Here is a 21,057-nt window from a genome sequence, read left to right on the forward strand (position 1 = left end):
TGATAATAACTGATAGTTTGTAATGTTTTATGTAAATTGTTCTTCTCGCTTGCATACATAAATGAGTCGTTCAAATTGACACGGAATTTATCATCTTTGTTACTTCCTCATTAATGCAACTGGTACATTAAATCACACGAACTATCAATGACTTGCTTTGCCCGGAAACATTTACGAGATATTAATACAATGAAGATTCAAAACGAGTAGATTTTGAAGATATATAGTTCTAAATCATTGAGGCCCGATATACGATAAATCGCAACATAAATTTATTTTAACCCAGGAAACATTTAAAATAATTGAATTTTTGCTTATAAACATGACACTTGGAATAAATTATGAAAACGCTTTGTTAAGGCCCAGTATTCGATAAATCACAACTTATTTTTTTCAAAATCCAGGTAAAATTTGACATAATTGATTTTTTCTTCATAAAACACCGTTTTTGTATTGAAAATATGAGTTTTTCTTTGAAATAAATATATGGTTTTGAAAAGAAAAGCGTTATTTCAGGGTAAAGAGTTAAACAAACGATAAGAAATACATTCGCCTTATTCCGAAATAAATATTATTCTTTAAAAAGTTCGCTGAAAGACGTCTAGCCCCTAGCGTGGCCGGTCGCGTTTTGATATTGAACGTTAGAAATCTCAGCCTTAAATATTTTAACAAACAAAAAAACGAGAGAATCAGGATAATAGTCATTGAAAATATTTTATGTCAAAAGCTAAAAAACAACAGGAGAACATAAATATTACATACGTATTCCAGGCAAAAATAGCTCAGTATCAAACCAATGCAGTGCCCTACGCAAAATAAATTCGCGTAAAACGGTAAATGATAATATGTAGATACACTTCTATACAAAAAGTTTAAATTATAAGATTTTTATTTTCAAGTCTAGACATCAAAGTTTTAGAAAAATCTACCAGGGGCACACGAGTCGAGAGTGGTCTGCTGACAAAAAAATACAGTATCAATCAATGATACTGTGTAGACAGACCTCTACACAAAAATTTGCAAAGATTTTTATTTTAAAGTCTTGTGACAGAAAAAGCAAGAAAATAGGCATAGAAAATACTTGTAAATGTCAAAAGCTAAAAAATATGAGGAGCACATAAATATGCCAGACAAAAATAACACAGTATCAATCTAGTGCAGTGCCCTACGCACAATAAGTTCGCGTGAAACGATGAACGATAATGTTTAGACATTCCCCTACACAAAAAGTTGCAAAGTTTTTTATTTTCAAGTGTACATAGTGACAAAAAAAAAAGAAAATCCATAGTCATGGTAAATGTCAAAAGCTAAAAAAATATCAGGAACACATAAGTATGCCAGGCAAAAACAAAACACAATACAGTGCCCTACGCACAATATGTTCACGTGAAACGATTAATGACAATATGTAGAGAGACCTCTATACAAAAAGTTGCAAAAATTTTCATTTTCAAGTCTAGTGACGTCAAAGTTTTTAGAAAAATCTACCAGGAGCACACGAGTCGAGAGTGGTCGGCTGTAGCGCGCGCCCTATCCCCAGCCGGTACAGATTGTCCTCTCTGCCGTCGAGTCTCCGCACACAAAGGGACATGCTTGACCTTGGGCGCCCGTATCGACCTGTACCGCCCGCCACCCCCTTTCGCCTCCCGCCACCGTCTTCCACCTTCGGGGGTGAGCCTGTTTACACGCCGCCAAGCTCGGCTACACTGTCGCTCCATTGGATATTGGGAAAGGTTTGACGGACCGATTTCTGATTCCCTGGTTGTATTTTTGACAGTTTCAATAGCTGGGCATGTGCGTACAACATTTTGAGTGTGTCCAAATACTTGTTCACAAAATTTGGATTATCTCCAATTACAGGAGTTATTTTCAAACAGTTTTTTTCTTAAAATAAAGACCCAGAAAATAAATGTTTTTTAATTTTTAAATAAATTTTGTATGTTTTTTTTTCGATTGGCATATTTAAATTTATTTGTGAGAATTTAAATAACTTTCATTTTTTTAATATGTGTAGGAATTTTATCGAAATATTTAGTTTGAATTTATGTCGGAATTGCTCGCTATTTCATTTTGCTATTGTGAAATCGCTTTGTTATCTCGAAGACGGGGTTTTCTTTATATTTATCACCCATTTATAATTGAAGAATTATTGTTTTTTTAATGGCTTCTATTTTGATAGGGTTCAAAGCGTTGTTGCATGTTCCCTAATCCAAAAAAAAATTATATATATCACAATCTTTACATATTTATAGAATCTATATTAGCAGTAGTAGAACAGAATATTTCACCGTTAGCAGTACTTATTTTTCATTTTCTATTATACACCATAGATAATTTTTGAGTGTGTAATTTTTCCGATTTTACAAAAAGGAGTACCTGTGTGAGCAAACCCTTTTATTTTGTGGACTTTGATAAAGTGTGACGCATTTGTTGACGATGAACAAAGACGGAAGATGTGATATCTGTCCTTGTCTCGGGGAAGAAAGATGACACTAATAAAGAAGAGAGTGTATTATGAAGGGATGATTTCTGTCTTGTTCTAGCTAAAATCTGTCCACCTCCTAATATTTTATGATTTTCATATAAAGCCTGCGCATAGTTTATATATATATATATATATATATATATATATATATATATATATATATATATATATTTTTTTTTATATATATATATATATATATATATATATATATATATATATATATATATATATATGTATATATATATATATAATATATATATATATATATATATATATATATATATATATATATATATATATATATATATATATATATATATATATATATATATATATATATATATATATATATATATATATATATATAAATATTAATATATATTTATATATTTATATTTATACTATATATAAATATATATATATATATATATATATATATATATATATATATATATATATATATATATATATATATATATATATATATATATATATATATATATATATATATATATATTTTTATATATATATATATATATATATATATATATATATATATATATATATATATATATATATATATATATATATATATATATATATATATATATATATATATATATATATATATATATATATATATATATATATATATATATATATATATATATATATATATATATATATATATATATATATATATATATATATATATATATATATATATATATATATATATATATATATATATATATATTTATATATATTATATTTATATATATATATATATATATATATATATATATATATATATATATATATATATATATATATATATATATATATATATATATATATATATATATATATATATATATATATATATATATATATATATATATATATATATATATATATATATATATATATATATATATATATATATATATATATATATATATTAATGATAGGTCTTTTAAGAAGCATGCTGTAAGCCATGAGCATAATTCACATAAAATATACTTTTACCTGGGTCGGGTAAAACCTGTCACATATGTTTATACAGCGTATTCGTTTGTAACGTTGTGTCAAAATATTAAAATAATCGGTAAATAACTGTAGGGGATTTAAGATTTTGAATAATCGAGCATTATAGTAGGTACATAAAAAGTGTGTACATTCATTCCACTCACCTAATGGTGCATAAGGCACTGCATCAAATTAAAACAATGTTCATTTATCACTTATTATACAAATGCAAGATGATCACCCCTGCGCTTCAGGTGCTACTCCAGGGTTGCTATTTACTTAATATAAGAGTAAAAAAAACACAAATATTAATTTTTACTTTTGTGTGAATCGAACCCTGGACCTCCATCATCGTAGCCAAATATTCTAACCAGTATACTATAGAGCCCTACATACGTAGTTCGTAAAATATTTAGTATATAAGAATATACGTATGTAGGTCCAAATTACACGTCGACAAAGTCGATTTGTAATTTCACCGAAAGGGTGTGGAGTAACTCTTTACGACGTAAAATCTGATGCTCGGATCGCTCAAACGGCGAACGGAGGGAGAAAACACGTGATAAGAGTGATTGGGATCCCGGGATATATAGATATTATATGTATATTGTTACATCTACGTATCTACAGCTCTACGGCTGTCGGTTCTGCCTTTGCAACTGAACATCAGTAGCGAAACAATCGTTCAGGGAGATTTTTTAGTGACCCTGAAAAAGACCATTTCAATGAATATTTGTTTTTTATTGATTTGGCGTTTAATTTGTAAGTATTTTCAATCAAACGCAGATTTTTTGCGTCTACTAAGTTAAATTTTATTTAAAAAAAACACGTAAAAATTATTATTGTGACAATTGTTTCACCTAGTTATGGCATTCTCAAACGAGAATACATGAAATATTTGTTATAGTTCTTCACCATTGTACAAGCCATTAGGAAGCAAACATATCGCTCACTCCTTTCAAGAACGTCATAAATAATAAATCGACAATTTTTAGTTGTGCATGTTTTCGGAATGCCCAGAAAATGTACTATATCCCAGCCAAAGAGGCATATTTTTAACTTAATATTTACCCGCTACAGGGCAGAAAATGTTGTTTTTGCATTTTGAAGAAAACGTATTGTTTACTTAAAAAAAAATAAACTAGTTATTTTTCAAATGGAGAAAAAACCTAAAAAGATCTGTTGCACAGTAAAAAGTTCAATAAGTGGCTTGATATTTATTTTTAATAAATTTTATTATATTTTAAAACATTAAAAACGTTCTCCTGAAAATCAAGTTTTTTTATTTATGACGTTCTTGAAAGGAGTGAGCGATATGTAAATATGTAAAACAAAAGAACAACCAAAAATGTTAATATACTCGTTAAAGTGCTGCTTTAATTTTTAACTACAGTATAAGTGACAAACATATATATTTTGAAGAAAAGGTATTGTTTAATTTTTTTTTAACAAACTAAATATTTTTTGAATGGAGAAAAAACCTTCAGGTTTTACCTAAAAAGATCTGTTGCACAGTAAAAAGTTCAATAAGTGGCTTGATATGTATTTTTTATACATTTTATTATATTTTTAAACTTTAAAAACGTTCTCCTGAAAAATCAAGTTTTTTGATTTATGACGTTCTTGAAAGGAATGGAGCGATATATGGGGAAATGCATGAATGCAAAAGAGTTGAAGATTATTTGCAAAGACAATTTTTTTTATTGCCTACCCCTGCAGACGTGATGGTTATTTAGTCAGTTTTTTTAGTTTTCAATATCTCCAAAAATATTTTATTATTTTGTATAAAAGTATCAAACAATGTTTGAAATACACCAGGGCAGCATAGACTCTAGAATCACGGGTAACGATAAACCTCCCTTGTTTTAGTGCGAGCTAGGGTTGTTAGCAGGGTAGCCATGGCAACCGGAAACATGATAATGTGTCGTCTACCGGCAGGCCTCTCCTCGCATCTAGGTCAGGTCGCGGCATACACTGTCCACGTCAAACCGCTTCCGTTGTTTTTCCTTAATTTAAATTAATATTGCATACTCGAATGATGACTCAATCGAGGAAATTATCGTACATTTGTTAGAATGAGAGAATAGTCGATTCGTAAGGAAATGGAATAGGAAATAGTTATGTCATACTTAGACACGAATGCATTTCCGATGTTCCGATGAGTCGTATCGCAGGTACATTTAAAGAGGATTCGAGTTCTTCAAAGCCTGATGTGCTCTACCAATGCTCTATATATTTCTGCATTAAATTAATATACCATATTGCTCACTCCTTTCAACATCGTCATAAATCAAAAAACTTCAGGAGATCGTTTTTAAAGTTTCAAAATATATTACAATGTATTAAAAATGAATATCAAGCCACTTATTGAACTTTTTACTGTGCAACAGATCTTTTTAAGTTAAACCTGAATGTTTTTTCTCCATTTGAAAAATATTAAATATATTTTTAAAAATAATACCTCTTCTTCAAAATGCAAAAACAACACTTTCTGCCCTGTAGCAGGTAAATATTAAGTTAAAAATATTGCTCTTCTTCTGAGATATAGTATATTTTCTGGGCATTCCGAAAACATGCACAAATAAAAATTGTCGATTTTTGATATATGACGTTGTTAAAGGAGTGAGCGATATGGTATATCATTGATATATAGCAATACTGTAACATTTTTTTTATATTTTGATCTCTAAATAAATTAAGAAAAAAAAATGGAATTCACACAAACATACACATATATTTTGCAGAAACCCTTTTAAATGTATGCAAGATTCCAACTACCAAATTATTTTACATACTAAAAATATGATTTTCTATTTTTAAGACGGTTTTAATGACGTATTTTTAATGACGTATTATCATATCATATCATATCATTCGAAAATATGTATCGAGTTTCAAAAATTGAGAAATGTAGTTGTCAATCATGGGTAGAATGGCGAATGTTACAGGTGTATAAAGTGATTAACATCTCAACATGGATAAAGGAGAATAAAGAAGTCTGGGTATTTACATGGCTTGCGACCTGTAATAGCCTGGTTTAAGTGATCAATTTATACACGTTATTCATCGTCGTTTCACGTGCGAGTTTAAAAAATGTGAAGTGATCGTAGTGACATTAAATATATTCGTATCATTCAAACCCTTATGCGCATTCCTATGGTGCATAGGGCACTGCATTATATAAACGCAGTGTTGTCTTGATCGTTAACACACGAAGGAAAGGTGATCAGCACTCCGCTTCAGGTACTAGTCCCGGGTAATAAATATTAGAGTGAAAAAATCACTTACATATATTTGACCCCCCCTGGGAATCGAACCCGGTACCTCCAGAACGGTAGCCGACCGTGCTGACCATCACAAAAATGTAAAAATTAGAAACAGTTTTGCACACTTTTTATGCCAAAATTATGCGTTTGTAGGAAAATGTAAATATCAATCTTTTTTTGTAAGTCGAAAGTGTTGTAGAATATAAAAAAGTGTTATCTTCGTGACTATATCCGAAACAAATGGATTAACAGATTCTATAATTCATTATTCCCTGGTATAAAAAAAAATATGTTGCGACCGAGACAGGACTCGAACCTGCAATCTTCGGATTCGAAGTCCGACGCCTTATCCATTAGGCCACACGGTCTTATAGAGATCATTCAAATAAAACAATATATTGTACAATACATTTTTTTCAGCTAAAAATATTTAAATATAATTTTGTTGCCTTGCGATTTAACACGTAATGAATACATATTTGATGACACAAAACATACATTTTTAATCTGTGTGATGCGGACACCTATGTACGTATGTTGATTGTCATGTAAGCAATAAATTTATTACGTAAATTAATGCCGAATTATTTCTTCTCTTTGTTTTACTTACGTTTTCCGTTTATTTTAGCATTTTTCATATTATTTGGGATATTCACCATTTTTCGAGATATTTCTGGTTATTTTTGTATGTTCTTGGTTGATTTCTCGTTTATACGATTGTCACAAGTGTGTCTTGTCTTGTATTTCAGATAACTCAGTATCGTTTTACGCTATTTCAGAATATTTCAGGATATTTCAGGATATTTAGCATATATCTCTTTATCACTGATTTTTTTAAAGTGTTTTAGGTAACGATAATAAATTTTAGGTTATTGATTTAAATTTATTTATATAAGATTGCTTAGGGAATATTTTGGGTCATTTAGAGCAGTGTTCCGCAAACTTTTCATGCTAAATCAAGAATTTTTAGAGGTACTCCAAAAGAAAACCAAATGTATTTAAAATTTATTTACTATTAATATTAATAAAATCTGAAAACACATGATGTTTGATGCGAATTGTGACCCTTCTTAACTGAGCGCATGTGATAGAAATTTGGAACAATTATTGATATGGCTACTGTCAACTCTTCGTTGATCGTCCTCGGGCTCTCTTTATTTACTGTTTTATTTCATAGTAGTCAGAGACGGAAATCCTAATTCGCACGCTCTTCGCGCTACAAAACGCCTCGCGCTCATAGCTTTCAGGTAGTTCTAGGTGTGCTATCTTCACAAAACTAGGCTTTTTGCCGCGGCACACCAACTAATCATCACGGTACACTAGTGTGCCGTGGCACACACGCGGCGGAACAAAGATTTAGAGAACGTTTCAGAATACCTTATTTTATTCAGTACTGTTCACATTCATCAGGATATTCAGCATATTTTCAGATAATTCTTATATTTGGATATTTCCAGATATTTGCGGGTAAGTTTTGTATTAATTCATTACAATTCAGTGTTATTTTTTGACATCTCATCAAAGATGAAGAAGAATATGGAAGTCTGGGCATTTACGGGGTTGACGACCATCATAGGCTATATTTAAGTGTATTTAAGGCTTAGTAAATACCACTATTTCTTAAAATCTACTGTGACATGTGTTTCGATGCATTCCGCATCATTTTAAAACACCCATATGCATAGAAACACGTGTCACAGTAGATTTTAAGAAAAAGTGGTATTTACCAAGTAAAACATTAAATCTGGATTATCTCCAATTACAGGAGTTATTTTCATATTATAAAAAATATATATAAAAAGATATAAAAAAAATTAAATTAACAAAAATAATTTTCAAAAAATCAAAATAATAATATAAAACATTAATTTAAATGGATAGATTTTACCACAAAGTGACTGCCGAGTGAAATTGTTTAAGGCTATTTGAGTACATTTCACATTATTCAAACTCGTTTCGGGTTATTTCAGAATGTTTAATTTTAATGCCTACCCCTGCGGGGAAGCGGCGTGATGGTTAGTTAGTTAGTTTTTTTAATTTTATTTCGTCAAGTTTCATATTATTCAATATATTGAACACAATATTTTTGGTAACATTAGTATTTAAATTGCAATATAATTATATTTAAGGTTAATTAAATTGATATCAGTGAATTTCAGATACTTTTAGTTCATTGAGGCGTATTTCATTTCAGAATATTTCAGTTTTTCAGGATATTTTACCACACCTGAAATATTGAATAAAAATTCCAGCGTGTTATGATTTTTTTTAATTTGTTATTTGTTTTAGAATATTTCTGTATGTTGCTGATTATTTCAGTATATTTCATGTTTTTTTGGTAGTAATATGACTTATTATATTTCAGTAAAATAGTGACATATATATAGGAATAAAGTGATTTTTGTAAAGCTTTCTTTAACAAATGGTATTGACACATGAAACATGTTTATATACTGAAATATATTGACACATAAAACATGTTTATATAAAAAAAAAACCAACAAACTAATGTCTATTAAAGTAAACGAAAGGTATTTTTGCAATTAATTCAATTCAGTAAAGATTTTCCGCCTCCGTAGCGTAATGGTCAGCACGCTCGGCTACCGTACTGGAGGTCCCGGGTTCGATTCTCAGGGGGGGTCAAATAAATATAAGTGATTTTTTCACTCTTATATTTATTCAATATTACCTTGGACTGGTACCGGAAGCGGAGGGCTGATCACCTTTCCTTCATGTGTTAACGATCGAGATAACACTGCGTTTATATGATTCAGTGCCCTATGCACCATTGGGGTGCGGATAAGGGTTTGAATGAAAAAAAAAATGAAAAAAATGAAAGATTTTACTTTGAAAAATATGTTGTTAATATATCTACGAAATATATTTTCTCGTAAGTTTCTCTTGTAAGTAGGTTGACAGTGTGTATTTCCCACCCCACTTTCTGTCAACTTCGTCCCGAAATATGAACGTTTGATGTTTCCATTACATTTGGCGTTTCCACTAAGAGAGATTCCGAAATGTCCATAATTTAGAAAACCAATAATTTTCGACTCGATTCTCGAGTAAATTTCTATGCAGACGGTCGCTGTTGGGATTAAATTGTATGAGTTGAGCTAATTTCTTAGATAATAACCGAAGCAAAGGGTATTTAACCTTTCCCTTACGGTACTAAAAAACGTTTTTTTTTCAATTGGTCTGGGTATTTTTCACATTTTATCTTCTTTATCCTTACTATCCTACCTGCAGACAAACCTCTTAAAGTAGGAGTTTTGCGGGTAATTCCTTTAACCATTCCCTTACGGTGTTAAAAAAAAATTATATGAAATTTATTTTGTACACCATATGAAAATAAGATTTAAAAACTGCAAAAATGTGAATATTCCTAAATATTTTATTTACTGTTTCGGTATTCACTTTGTGGTAAGACATGATGAAATTGTAAAAGAAAACACTTGTTTTGTGCCACTTAAGCTATATTTATTTTATTTTAACGACTAGCTTCGGAAGCTATGCTTTCATCTTCAGGTCTAAATATCTGAAAACGAGATAAAAAATCATCGCAAGTAGCCGCAATAGCTAACGCAGCGACACGACCACCGCGGAGGACGACCTGCGCGCTACTTAAATACGCTATGACGTGCGTGTGTACGCAAAGCACGGCACGCACGCACACACTGGGAATCGTTTGTGCTTGGTGATTTTATCCCCGATTTCTTTACAAAATATTAATTTCCGTCGCTGCAAAGGAATTACTACAATATATAATTTTCATTCATTCATTCAAACCCTTATCCGCACCCCAATGGTGCATAGGGCATTGCATCATATAAATGCAGTGTTATCTTGATCGTTAACACATGAAGGAAAGGTGATCAGCCCTCCGCTTCCGGTACCAGTCCAAGGTAATATTGAATAAATATAATAGTGAACAATCACTTATATTTATTTGACCCCCCTGGGAATCGAACCCGGGACCTCCAGTACGGTAGCCGAACGTGCTGACCATTACACTACGGAGGCGGACAAAATACTTGTATAATATTATAATACTTTTATGATATACGCATTATATGATGAAGGAATACAAAAATTCTGAGCCGGTGTCTATTAGATTTTATATTGGTATTCTCATTTTTAAAGTCTTGTAGTAAATACCGTGAGGGAAAGGTTAAGCCGATGTAATTTTTCAGCGACACGAACACCGTAATGCCAGAGAGCTACACGCCAATACACAGAGGCGGAAACGCTTTGCAATGGACTTGCTACGGCTTCAGATTTTTGTCAACTAATCAATATGCTATTGCACGAACAATCTAGCCTCTACATTGTTGTTCTTCTTCTTCTACTGCTTGGTGTAGGCCTTGTGGCCTGTTTTTTCAATTCAATTCAATTCAATTTATTTTTTTATAATTTACTTACACATTAAAAATAGCGTATACATTAACGAAAATCGAAAATAAGCTAGAATACTATTGCTAAAGGTCTTCCTACAGGCATAAACATCGGCAGGTTGATCCTGTGTATAGTAATGTGAAACAATCTATGCCGACGCTGTCTTAGGTAGCTATCGGGAACATACAGACCAATGTTCCGGATAATTTCAGGAAAAAAAATAAAATAAAATAAAATCCTTTAACCACCCTTATTAATTCCTCTCCTTTCCTTCTCCTTCCTGCTAAATCTATTATTTTATAAATAAAAACCTTTTTTTTATTTTTTTGTTTTTTGTTTAATCTCTGAATGTTTTTTAATAGTTTTATAACATAATTGTGGAATTGTTTAATTGGCTTTTTTTTAACGTAACTATTTTTTGTCAATGTAATGTTATGTTTATAACTGTTAATGTAACTTTTGTTTTATATAATTTTTTTATATGTAAGCTGTACAATTCTCGAATAAATAAAAATAAAAATAAAAATTATCGATTATACCGCGCAACAATCGATATAATAGTTGTACCAAATACATATCGGCGGGAAGGGAAGGTTTTTTTTTAATAAAAAAACAATGTCCTGTGTGATCTACGAAATGTCGCTCACTCCTTTCATGAACGTCATAAATCAAAAATCGTCAATTTTCAGTTGTGCATGTTTTCGGAGTGCCCAGAAAATGTACTATATCCCAGCAAAAGAGGCATATTTTAAACTTAATATTTACCCGCTACAGGCCAGAAAATGTTATTTTTGCATTTTGAAGAAAAGGTTTGTTTGATTATTTTTTAAACATACTCAATATTTTTCAAATGGAGAAAAAACCTTCAGGTTTTACCTAAAAAGATATGGTGCACAGTAAAAAGTTCAATAAGTGGCTTGATATTTATTTGCAATACACTGTGTTGTATTTTTAAACTTTAGAAACGGTCTCCTGAAAAATCAAGTTTTTTGATTTATGACGTTCTTGAAAGGAGTGAGCGATATCGTAGTCATACAGGGGAGAGTGACCAACTGCAGTTTTAACAAAAACGTGCTTATTAACTATTTGACATCTTACTAGCTTCATACTGCCCTGAAAAAAATCCCAGAGCGATTTAAACTTAGAAGTATAATATTTTGACTTGTTAAAAATGACTAACTGCATTGATGTTTATTTTCTTTACAAGCAAAAGTGACCAAGTGACAGTTGGACATTATTGCTTGTTGTAACAATTTTCGACGCCATGAAGTTTTTTTATTTACGACGTTCTTGAAAGGAGTGGGCGATGGCAGCTCAATGACTTGCTGAGTTCATTCACATCTCGTGCATTATTTCAAACAGCCTGACCTATTCCACTAGTTTCCATCCACCCACTGTTACACAATGATTCCGTTCCACTTTTGTCGACAACGTCGGGTCGCAATGAAAGAATTGATCCATACTGTTGCATAAGTCATATAAAACCACCATACGAATCTTAACCCTAATGCATACAAGGGAAATTGCTTCTATGCATTAGGGTTCAAATAAACTCACTAATACTACAACGAACTCACTAATATGTATATAAATGTTTATTCTTACTTTTAATAATAATAATAAATCCCTTACCACACCCCAATGGTGCATAGGGCACTGCTTCATATAAACGCAGTGTTATCTCGATCGATTACACATGAAGGAAAGGTGATCAGCCCTCCACTTCAGGTACCAGTCCAGTGTAATATTGAATTAATATTAGAGTGAAAAAATCACTTATATTTATTAAACCCCCCTGGGAATCGAACCCGGGACCTCCAGAACGGTAGGCGAGCATGCTAACCATTACACTACGGAGGCGGACGGATATTATCAATATTATTATATTTAAAGCATTTACTTTGTGGTTAGTCATTTTTACTTTTTTTTTACAAAAATGTTAATAATATTAGTATATAACCAATCACTGAGATTTTTATGTCTACCGGTTTCGAGACGTACCCATATCTTCGTTAGGACAATCACTACCACAGCATGCAAACTGTGGTAGTGATTGTCCTGACGAAGAGACAGGTACGTCAGGAAACCGGTAGATATAAAAATCTCGGTGAGTGGTTATTACTAACAATTTTGTAAAAAAAATAAGTTGGTATAAATGTATTATTATTAAGGCAGGATAATCGATAGCCCGTAATTTAATTTCCTTTCAACCCGGGCAACATTTTACTTAAATTTTATTTTTTGCTCAAAACACCGTTTTTGTATTAATCAATAAGTTTTTCTTCGAAAAACATATGTATATTGAAAACAAGATAATTTATTAGCTGACCAGGCGGACGCTGTCTCAGAGGAAGTCCGAGGAAAACTTGGAATTGAAGTATTTGTCTACCAGAAACATTGTGTTCTTCAGTGTAATACAACAATTTTGATATGGGAAAAACAAGATATTTTTTTTCTCTAAATCCAGAAGGTAACATTTAAGGTAATCGATTTTTCTTTTTTAAAACACCGTTTTTGTTTTGAAAAAAATAAGTTTTCACCGAAATAATTATACGATTTTGAAAAGAAAACAATTATTAAATAGGAAAGAGTTAAAAAATAAATAAAAATATTTTTTTCTATAAATACTCTAAAAACAAAGAAATCCAATATGCGTTCTTTAAAAAAATCGGGCTTGGAAAGACGACGTGTTACCTCTCCGGCAGTCGGCCGTTGATTGAATTCTGTGTGTTGTCTTACCATACCCAATAGCCTTAATCAATGCAAGAAAAAATATCAAAATCTTCTAGTACACAACCATGATACACGATTAACCCATAACGAAGGTTTGATAGTCCCAAGAATTAACAATTCATATGGGAGTCGAATACTGTAATATATCGTTCCAAACATTTTTAATTTGTTGCCGACGGAGGTTAGAGGTCAAAATAAAATACGGAACAAAAGAAAAATAAAGGAATGGGTAAATGATCAAGAGTTTATTATATGAAAATTGTAAAACAGTTTTTTGTGTGTATATTAAGTTAAAATGGATAAAACCAATAAAAATATAAGTAAAACGAATTCCACCGACAAGACACACAAGGTGGCTTGGTGGGTCACTGCAAAAATACTTTTAATATGTTTATGATTGTTCTTTTAAATCGTAGTCATATATCGTACCATTGTATCTTAGTCATATAGGAGAAAATGACCAAGTGTGATTATTGACTATTTGGTATCTTACTAGCTTAATATTGCCCTGAAAAAATCTCAAGGTGATTTTAAACTTGGAAGTATAATATATTGACTTGTTAAAAATGACTAACTGCATTGATGTTTATTTTCTTGCCAAGCAAAAGTGACTTAAATGGACCTCCTGAACATTTTACGTTTTGTTTGTTGGTCACTTTCTCCTGTACGACTACGATATGTATTCAATTTGTGTAAAAATAATAATAATAAATAAAAATGGCGGTAACTATCATAGTCGCAAATTAGATTACTGTGTGGTTACGATTTGAAGGAAACATCAATGTCATATTTGCGCTAGAGAGACGTCAAGATTTCTTGAATCGCGGCCCAAATTATATAAAATTGCGAACACAGTTAGGAAAATTGCCGACAACCATGGCGGTCTAACTCTAGGTGTTTGGGTAACGTACATACACATATTGGGTAACGTACATATTAATAATAACGTACATGTGCGTATGGTAAATTGAAGATATAGGACGTTTCGAAAATTCTTTAACACTAGTGATCGCGCTTAATTTCTGGTTTGTGTTAGCCGAATGGATTTATTAAAATTTGTACCATGGAAATGATGTATCGTGAAAAAGATAAATATGGAATGGATTTATATTTTATTATTTCAATGATAGAAATTAAATAAATCCAGAATACGCTCACTCCTTTCAACAACGTCAAAAAAAAACTTGATTTTTCTGGAGATCGTTTTTAAAGTTTGAAAATATAATGAAACGTATTAAAAATAAATATGAAGCCACTTATTGAACTTTTTACTGTGCAACAGATCTTTTTAGGTAAAACCTGAATGTTTTTTCTCCATTTGAAAAATATTTTGTGTATTTAAAAAATAATTATAATATCTTTTCTTCAATGATTAAAATGATTAAAAAAACACTTCGATTTTTACCACTTGAGTTTTATTATAGACTACATGTTTCAGAAGTTAAACTTCCATCATTCAGGTCTGTATAATAACTTAAAAATTTTTCAAAACATATTACATACATAAGTCATATGTGTAATATTCCCGATGACTAATTTCTGTTTCTCATTTTGGGACATGGGATTAAGGTTAACAAGACTGGAACACAAATAATAAAGTTTTTTTTTTTAAATAACCAAAACTAATACATGGCAAAATTATGGTTATCAAGACCAAAAAATAAAGAGAAAACACAGAGTACAATGTGAAATATAAAGCAATAGAAGGTACAGTAAATAGGCAAATAAAAAACAAAAATAAATATCAGGTAAGAATTATATTTGAAGAAAAAATGAGAAAATATAACTTATCACCCACACAAATCTTTCCATAAATATTTTTTTTTGTTTATTCATTTTGGATCCCTGACAGGGTTTTATTTTATACAATCTTGGTTCGGCTTAAACCATCCTGTTGTCTGACAATTTGCGTATTTATTTTCACGATGATCTGTATGTGTTTGTAAGCGAACACACATAAGCGGGGGTGTCGATGTATGTACAGTATAAGGGAGGGAAGGCGGTCGAAATCTGGCAGCCAAGGGAGTCGGGGTTAATGAAATTTCACGCATTATGCGAATATTGCGTAGCGCGAATGTAGACGAGTGAAATTTAAAAATTTGGCGTTTTTAATGAAGATTTATGAAACCCATCACGGCGGATCTCATCGGCCCGTTAGAAATTGGTCTGTATATTCAGGTCATCAGGCAGGCTGTCTAGAAAATCTGTAGTAATCTTATCCAATTTATTATTTTATCCAAAGGAGGATTTTTTTTAAATTTCTTTATATTGACGTCTCAACAAATCATTTATAATTATATATTTTTTTCTGAATGATAATTAAATTATCAAGTTTTTACCTGGAAAATATGTACCACTATTTCGTAAAATGTATTGTTATACGTGTTTCGATATATTCAGCATCATTTTAAAAAAACACCTGAAAAACATCATTTATAAATGTATATATATATATATATATATATATATATATATATATATATATATATATATATATATATATATATATATATATATAAATATATATATATTAATATATATATATATATAAATACTTATACATTAACATTCCGGTCGCCAGCTTTTTAGCTCTTCGTGCGTTTTTTTCAGTAAAAAATAAAGAGGAATATTCGTGTTTTCTGTGAGCCTAAGCGGCTCATTATTAGAAATAGGTATCAAATTGTGGTAAAGTGGGTTTGAACCGAGAAACTCCGATTTAAGAGTCCGCGACACTAACCACGGGACCGCAACCCGACACAGCCCATATCCTCGTACAAGTCGCCAAGATATTTGGTCCCTGGATCATTCCTTCTATTGTCAGGTGCAGGAAACCTGTTAACAGGGATCCTGTCGCAACACGTCACCGTTCCATTTGGCAAGGTGTCTTTCTTAAATTATTCACATTTATAAATATAATTAATTAGTTTGTTTTAAAGTACTGGTACATGCTTTTAATACAGATATGTATATCACACTATTCACATATACCAAATATGTTAATATTTAAATATTGTGACAGTAGTATCAACAATTTGCCGAACATTATTTACGCAAGTGTGTTTCTGCGCAAACATTTTACGGTTGCCACTAAAAAATATTGTTTTCGACCGAGACAGGACTCGAACCTGCAATCTTCGGATTCGAAGTCCGACGCCTTATCCATTAGGCCACACGGTCTTATTTAAGGCTCCGAAAATCATATATATATGTATATATATAAATATATATATATATATATATATATATATATATATATATATATATATATATATATATATATATATATATATATATATATATATATATATATATATATATATATATATATATATATATTTGGATGAATTTCATTTAAGCTTTTGTTGGTAAAAACCACTATTTAGTGGAAATAGTGGTATTTACCGAGTAATACTTGAATTCAAAATGGATCGATATTTCCTTTCAGTGACTTCCGAATCAATTAATGACATTATTAAGTTGTTTTATTTTGTGTACTACATACTATTCCGCTATTCCAGCTGAGTAAACAGAGACAATGAAAACGCTTCAAAAATATTTTTCGACCGAGACAGGACTCGAACCTGCAATCTTCGGATTCGAAGTCCGACGCCTTATCCATTAGGCCACACGGTCTTATTTAAGGCTTCGAAAAACATGTATATATTGAGAGTATATATTGAAAAGGTACATAATTTAAAATGATATTATAATATGCATATTACTGAAATAAGCTTGTATTACTGAAATTTCAATTACATATTCACCAAAAACAAAAAAAAATTGAAGAAAACATGAAGTCGTATGCTTATTTAAGTGTATTTTTTTACCGTTTACAAATATAGCTCACTCCTTTCAACAACGCCATAAATCAAAAAACTTGATTTTTCAGGAGATCGTTTTTAAAGTTTAAAAATATAATCAAATGTATTAAAAATAAATATCAAGCCACTTATTGATTTTTTACTGTACAACAGATCTTTTTAATTAAGACCTGAATGTTTTCTCTCCATTAGAAAAATATTTAGTATACAGTAGTAAAAAAAAAATTATAATAGCTTTTCTTCAAAATGCAAAAACAACACTATCTGCCCTGTGCGGGTAAATATTAAGTTAAAAATATGCCGCTTTTTCTGGGATACAGTACATTTTCGGGGCATTCCGAAAACATACACAACTGAAAATTGTCGATTTTTGATAAACGACGTTGTTTTTGATAAACGATATGGCTCACTCCTTTCAAGAACTTCATAAATCAAAAATCGTCAATTTTTAGTCGTGCATGTTTTCAGAATGCCCAGAAAATATACTATAACCCAGCAAAAAGAGGCATATTTTTAACTTTATATTTACCCGCTACAGGGCAGAAAATGTTGTTTTTGCATTTTGAAGAAAAGGTATTGTTTAATTATTTTTTAAATAAATTAAATGTTTTTCAAGTAGAGAAAAAACCTTCAGGTTTCACCTTAAAAGATCTGTTGTACACTAAAAAGTTCAATAAGTGGCTTGATATTTATTTTCAATACATTGTGTTATATTTTTAAACTTTAAAAACATTCTCCTGAAAAATCAAGTTTTTTGATTTATGACGTTGTTGAGTGAGCGATATGTATTATAGTTTTATCAATTTCTATTTCAACAGTTTTCAGGAATTTCACCTTTCGCTTTTACCCCTCATTCAAGGTTAAAAACAATTCAATTACGTCTGTTTTATTATTGGAATTCTCGACACTTGAGTTTATGTGATGAGTTTTGCGGGTCAAATTGGCCGTCTGAACAAACAGTGTTTGTGCCTTGGTCACCAGGGAAACCGCCATCTTGATACAGGGTGTCATGTGACCACATCGATAACAATAAAAAGAATAGCGCTTTTAAAGTACGCCCCTAATTTATAACGATGCTAGTCTTCCAACACGCGATAATACTCTTAGGTATTTTTGTTTTACGCGGGAGTTGCATTTATTATTTACCTTGTTTATTATGACCCAAAATAAATTAAATGAAAAGCACAACTAAGTTTGGAGTTCCTTGCAATATAAGAAAAGAGAAAATATAAAAAAACATAACGTAAAAACAAAATAAGAAAAAATGACTAATCACTACATATGTATCATTCCATAACGTACCTTCTCAGATAATTTTTTTGGATCCCTGAATTTTATCGATATGCTTATCTCAGCCTTGCATTCTTTATTTTCGAACATCACATTATTTTGCCACACATTCGTTTTTCGACTGCATTCAATCTACTTTCATTCTTTTTTTGCTAGAATGTGGAATTTTTCAATCTGGCATCAACTGCTCCCTAGATCCTTCTAGAGATTTTCATACGTGACAGCATGAGATGTTCTCGTCACTCAAAACGTCTTGATTCTGAAGCCGTGAAATCATTCGGATTACAGCGCCTTTCTGACTGCGGGGCGTTCGGACTAGTTGCAGTCGATTTCCTAACACAATCGATACCCAGCTCTTCTAAAGTTACCGGCATTTCCCCATTCTCCCCTACTTTAGATTACAAATACAATGCTTCAAATAATGTTTAAAACGACTCACAGCAACACCATACCGAATTCATACAAAGAAATTCATAATCATAATACACGAGGACATAACAAAATACATGTGGAGCCGATTAACAATTTTTGAGTAAGGTCCTTAAAATATATTGCCTATTAAGTAAGGTCCTTAAATATATTGCAAATTTGGAGTAAGGTCCTTAAAATATATTGCCTATACGGAAATTAACCAGCTGCCTGACATATATAAAAAAGAACCCATTCGGGGATCCAAAAATAATGATCTGAAAAAATACTTTATGGAAAGATATATCGCTCACTCCTTTCAACAACGTCATATATCAAAAAACTTGATTTTTCACGAGATCGTTTTTAAAGTTTAAGAATATAATGAAATGTATTAAAAATAAATATCAAGCCACTTATTGAACTTTTTACTGTGCAACAGATCTTTTTAGGTAAAACCTGAAGGTTTTTTCTCCATTTGAAAAATATTACGTATGTTTAAAAAAATAATTAAACAATACCTTTTCATCAAAATGCAAAAACAACACTTTCTGCCCTGTAGCGGGTAAATATTTAGTTAAAAATATGCCGCTTTTGCTAGGATATAGTAAATTTTCTGAGCATTCCGAAAACATGCACAACTGAAAATTGACGATTTTTGATTTATGACGTTCTTGAAAGGAGTGAGCGATATGTGTAGTGATTAGTTGCAGTTGATTTCCTAACACAGTCGATGCACGACTCTTCTAAAGTGACCGGCATTTCCCCATTCTCCCCTACTTTAGTGCTCATCACTCATCATGGTCCCAGTATTGTACGCTTCATTTTCAACGTCACAGCGGACATACTATTGTGCAATATAATAGATTTTCCCAAGACCAGTAATTTCATACATATTTGATACATATTTGTGAGACATAAAACGTTGTTAGAGCGTTCAAAGTTATTTGCATAACAGTCATAAGTAATTAGAGTCGCATTAGGAATGTTATTAGTTTTGGTTATTCGATTAACGGGTGGAAAAGGAGTTATATATTATGGATTTATTTTATTTATGTTTATAAACTTTTCGTCATACACATAATTACAATCAACAATATAATAGTACCTGAGATACTATTATATTGTTAATTGTAACAATCGGCGGGTATGTATGAAGAGATGCATGAACGTGGAAGAGGCGAAGAAAGTTTGCTAAGACAGAGTGGTGTGGCGTTCTATTCTCTCTGCCTATCCCTGCGGGGAAGTGGCTTGCGGTTAGTTAGTTAACAATATAATAAGAATTATCGTAGTGTTGATTAAAACTTCTTTTTATATATTAAGAATTAGTTTTGTAAAATATAACTAATAAAAACCCAGTGAGTTTTATTAGTGAATTGTATGTATTTAATAACCTCATTGGGTTTTCCCGTACCTAGGACACAATAAAAGAATATTTGCCAAATAAAAACTAACATACTTTAAAAAAAATGTGACTAATGTGATTGGTAATGTAAGCAAAAGGAGACCGAGGAAAACTTGGCAATATTGAGTATTTCAAATGCTTGTAAGTGGTCAGGCCAGGAGTCGGAATAATCAGCGGGTATGTCCGCCTCCGTAGTGTAATGGTCAGCACTCTCGGCTACCGTTCTGG

At 31.0% G+C, this 21,057-nt stretch overlaps 1 protein-coding gene and 3 non-coding genes across 6 annotated transcripts in view; 1 reads left to right on the forward strand and 3 right to left on the reverse strand.

Moving 5' to 3' along the window:
• The window catches only part of mtd (TLD domain-containing protein mustard), a 315,010-nt gene that overhangs the window by 69,469 nt on the left and 224,484 nt on the right, over positions 1-21,057 (forward strand). The window lies entirely within an intron of this gene.
• TRNAR-UCG (transfer RNA arginine (anticodon UCG)) lies at positions 7,076-7,148 on the reverse strand. The gene has a single exon. It is a non-coding gene; the product is annotated as a tRNA-Arg (tRNA).
• Positions 17,010-17,082, reverse strand: TRNAR-UCG (transfer RNA arginine (anticodon UCG)). Its single transcript has one exon. It is a non-coding gene; the product is annotated as a tRNA-Arg (tRNA).
• Positions 17,466-17,538, reverse strand: TRNAR-UCG (transfer RNA arginine (anticodon UCG)). Its single transcript has one exon. It is a non-coding gene; the product is annotated as a tRNA-Arg (tRNA).

This window comes from Brachycentrus maculatus, unplaced genomic scaffold (genome assembly GCF_059751285.1).
Source record: "Brachycentrus maculatus isolate JH-2025_06_01 unplaced genomic scaffold, ASM5975128v1 h1tg000196l, whole genome shotgun sequence".
Taxonomy (NCBI): domain Eukaryota; kingdom Metazoa; phylum Arthropoda; class Insecta; order Trichoptera; family Brachycentridae; genus Brachycentrus; species Brachycentrus maculatus.